Below are 4,708 nucleotides of genomic sequence, written 5' to 3'. Positions count from 1 at the left end.
TGTCTCCCTGGGTAGAGTGCCGTGGCATTACAGCTCACAGCAACCTCCAACTCCTGGGCTCAAGCGAGTCTCCTGCCTCCGCCTCCCAGGTAGCTGGGACCACAGGCGACCGCCACAACGCCAGGCTATTTTTTGGTTGCAGCCGTCATAGTTGTTTGGGGGGTCCGGGCTGGGGATTCGAACCCACCACCTTTAGGTGTACGTGGCTGGCGCCTTAGCCGGTTGAGCTATAGGCGCCGAGCCAGAACAATTCTTTCCAAACTTTTTCATACCGTTTTTCTTCAGTTCAATATCAGCTAGATAGTTATGGTTACAGATGTTAGATCAAAGGAAAGTTTTTAATTAGGGAAAGGAATCACAAAGATTACAAAGAGTTAATGATTACATTTCTCAAGAAACCAGGGTGTTGTTATTAGTTACAGAGTCTTTTTTTGCTTTTCAAGGTTATTTTAGCTCAGTGTCAAGTTTGTTCTTATCTTTGGAGGAGTTCTTCAGTGGCTGCCTGCTGCTTTCTCAGGATTATTAAGAAGTATAAGATTTATTTCTCCTTCCTCACAATGACACTCTACCCAGGGTGACAAAGTGAGACACTTTCTCAAAAAAAAAAAAAAAAAAAATCCTGGCACTTTGGAAGGCCAAGATGAGGGGATGGCTTGAGGCTGGGAGTTTGAGACCAGCCTGGGCTACATAGTAAAACCCACACACACCTCTTGCTCTCTCAAAAAAGCAGCTCTTCTAACCTTCTCATTTGGATTTCAGGATTTCAGAGTCATCAGTTCTTTTCGTGGGGTATTTTCCTATACTTTTGCACATAAAAGGGAAATAAGCCTGGGTGCTGTGCTTCATACCTATAATCATAGGCCAAGGCCAGTGGAATGTTTGAGCTCAGGAGTTTGAGACCAGTCTGAGCAAGAGTGAGACCCTGGCTCTATTAAAAATAGAAAAACTAGTGGGCCAGTGGGCCATGGTGGTGTACTCCTGTGGCCCCGGCTACTAGGGAGGCTGAGGCAAGAGGATCACTTGAGCCCAAAAGTTGGCTATGAGCTATGACATCATAGTAGTCAACCCAAGACAAAAGAGTAAGACTCTGTCTTAAAAAAACAAATAGGGTGGCACTTGTGGCTCAGTGAGCAGGGTGCTGGTCCCATATACCCAGGGAGCCAGCTCCAACCTGGCCCTGGCCAAACTGCAACAACCAAAAAAAAAAAAGTAATAGCTGGACTTTGTGGCGGACACGTGTAGTCCCAGCTACTTGGGAGGCTGAGGCAAGAGAATTGCCTAAGCCCAGGAGTTGGAGGTTGCTGTGAGCATTGTGACACCATGGCACTCTACCGAGGGTGACAAAGTGAAACACTGTCTCTACAAAAAAATAAAATAACTAAATAAATAAATAAGAATAAAGGGAGGCAGAGGCAGATAGATCGCCTGAGCTCCCAGGTTTGAGACCAGCCTGAGTCAGAGTGAGACCTCGTCTCTGAAGAAAAAATAGCCTTGAGTTGTGGCAGGCACCTGTAGTCCCAGCCATTCAGGAGGCTGCGGCAAGAGAACTGCTTCAGCTCAAGAGTCTGAGGTTGCTGTGAGCTATGATGCTACAGCACTGTACTAAGGGTGACAAAGTGAGACTCTGTCCCAAAAAATAAAATGAAATAAAGGGCGGAATACAATTATAAGAGAGACTTTATCTAACAAATGCAATCAATGTAACCTAATTCTTTGTACCCTCCATGAATCCTAAACAATAATAAAAATAACAAAAAACAGGCTGGGTTCCTGTAGCTCAGAGGCCAGGGTACCAGCCACATACACCAGAGGTTTGAATCCAGCCTGAGCCTGACAAACAACAATGACAACTACAACCCAAAAAATAGCAGGGCATTATGGTGGGCGCCTGTGGTCCCAGCTCCTTGGGAGACTGAGGCAAGAGAATTGCTTAAGTCCAAGAGTTGAAGGTTGCTGTGAGCTATGAGCTGTGATGTCACAGCACTCTAACCATGGGCAACATAGTGAGACTCTGTCTCAAAAAACAAACAAACAAACAAAAAAACCAGGGAAACAAAATGAAATAGCCTTTGAACATTGTCTTATCACATTTTCTCAGCCCTTTCAAATTCTCCTGTTGACTCTAAATAGTGCTTCTGTAACCGAAACCATTATGAATAAGTAGGCTGACTTGTCTTCCTGTGAAACCTCAGGAAGCTCCTTCCTCCTTTCTGTCCCTCCTAGAGCAGTGTAAACATCTCCACGTGAAATCCTCAATGAAATCCTTTTATTGATTTTCATGAAACTGTATGGCCTGACAGGCAGTTAGCTGGCTGTGGTTCTTTTAACAGTAAACGCCTCCAAAGAGAACTTACTTCAAAGTGTGTATCTAATAAAGCGAATTTTAAAGAAACTGACAGGAGTAGTCTCTCCAAATATGCATTAAAAATGTAAGACAACATAAAGGTTATTTGAAGAAATGGGCTCACCTCTTACACTTCCTTCAGGAAATTAATTAGAATGGATTAGGCAGGAAAACTGAAAAGAGAGACTGCTCTTGGCTTTGTCTTTTTCTTTCCCCTCTCAAACTCAAACATATTTGAATGTGTTTACTTGAAATCAGGATATGGAAAGTTTTTTGGACTGAGTTTTAAAACCAAAGAAGCCAGAATAATTTTCCTTGGTATGCAGAAGAACAGAAGTGAGCTGTCTTCAGAAATGATTTTTACATTTTATAATAAAGTTGAATAGGGACTGTAAAGATTATTTGCTGGATTTACCCAAATATTTATTTCTAAATGAAGAAAATGGAGAGTTTCAAAAATGTACCCAAAGATTATTACGTATTTTAATTAAGTTAAAGAAGCAAAGCCTCTCTAAACTTTTTTTTTTTTTTTTTTGAGACAGAGCCTCAAGCTGTCGCCCTGGGTAGAGTGCTGTAGCATCACAGCTCACAGCAACCTCCAATTTCTGGGTTTAAGTGATTCTCTTGCCTCAGCCTCCCAAGTAGCTGGGACTACAGGCACCTGCCAAAACACCCAGCTATTTTTGGTTGTAATTGTCGTTGTTGTTTGGCAGGCCCAGGCTAGATTTGAACCCACCAGCTCTGGTGTATGTGGCTGTATGTGTACTTTAGCCACTTGAGCTACAGGCACAGAGCCTAAACTATTTTTTTGACACAAAGAATTAACTCAAAATCTGCCTGTACCTGATGCAACTTAGGGAAATACATATATATATATATATATATATATATTTATTTTTATTTTTTTTTTCCTCTCTTCATTGATATAAGTCGGTCCCTAATCTGACACGATTTAAAAAATTAGTTTGTTCTCAGAAGGATTGAGCAGGCTGAAGAACCAGTTGAGCAACTCTCTAGTCTCCTCATTAACTTGGAATTGGTTCCCTGGGGTGTGTAAGAAGGATTTTCCTTTGCACTATCTATACTTAATGGACTTAGCACTCAGATGAATGTGAAAGCCATTAAAGGAAGAGTCTTTAAAATACTGAGGCAAAACCTTTCAAGCATCATCCCCGGGCTGAAGAATCATTAGCTTCCCATAATTACAAAATAACTGAGGTAAGTACACAAAGATTTCTCTTGTCCCCTTAAACATTTCCCCAGATAATCATGAACAGGCAACAACTTGGTAGCCTGCTTACAGTCATTGCGTGAACTTGGAAAATAAAAGTGCATTTCTTTAAATATTCCTCTCAGTAGGAGTTAGCAGTTACATTTAATTGTCTTTCTGTCTTTGGATAAAGGGTTAAATAGGAAAACAGTTTAAGGAGGAATTTTTCCTTCTGTCAAAACTAAGTGGCAGACTGGGGGGGGGGGGAGGGCGTCTCCAGTGGTCTGAGATGGCCTGGAGGGGAAGAGCCAGGCCAGAGAGCATTCCTGATCACAGAGGACCAACTTTTGTTTTCTAGATGTTTTAAGGACAAAGAAAGGGGAAAGGGTGGTAGCTGAAGCAAATACAGGTTTTCATTTGTTGTTTAATTTAGGAGAAATTTGATCCTGTTTGTGTGGGGAAGATATCCTCAGGACTCTGACAAAAGTACAGCTATTTGGGGACAGGTGGCAAAAGAAAGCCCACCAGAAACCAAACGGCATGATTACAGCAACCCCCCTCCCATATTCCTGTGAATCCTCAGAACAAGAGTACAGCCATCCTGGGAGGACAGCTAGTGATAGAAAGCAGGTCAGAGACCAAATGGCATGGTCACAGCAATACCCTCCCCACCCTCCTGAGATGCCTCAAGGCCAGCATTCCTGGGAAGCATCAGAATCTATCAGGTCCTGGCTGGCTCTAGAGATAAGGCCTTCCTGCAAGATTAACATCTTTTGTGAAAGGCAGTAATTCTAAACTCGGTCTGGGATACAGATCATTCACTCTGCAGGAAAGATGACTTCCCTCACCTCTCATGATGCCCTCCCACTTTCCAACTACCCCAGTAAAAGTCCCTTGAAACTGTTGGAGGGGGGCTGACTTCTGGTCAGACTCCACTCTGCTCTTTTAAAATAAAGCCTATTCTTGGCTCCATGCCTGTAGATTAAACGGCTAAGGCACCAGTCACATACACCAGAGCTGGCGGGTTCAAATCCAGCCCAGGCCTGCCAAACAACAATGATAACTATAACCAAAAAATAGCCGGGTGTTGTGGCAGGTGCCTGTAGTCCCAGCTACTTGGGAGGCTGAGGCAAGAGAATCGCTTAAACCCAGGA

This window comes from Otolemur garnettii, unplaced genomic scaffold (genome assembly GCF_000181295.1).
Source record: "Otolemur garnettii isolate 467f Iridium unplaced genomic scaffold, OtoGar3 scaffold00017, whole genome shotgun sequence".
NCBI lineage: Eukaryota > Metazoa > Chordata > Mammalia > Primates > Galagidae > Otolemur > Otolemur garnettii.
The sequence above is the reverse complement of the archived record's forward strand: the minus strand, read 5'-3'. Positions refer to the sequence as shown.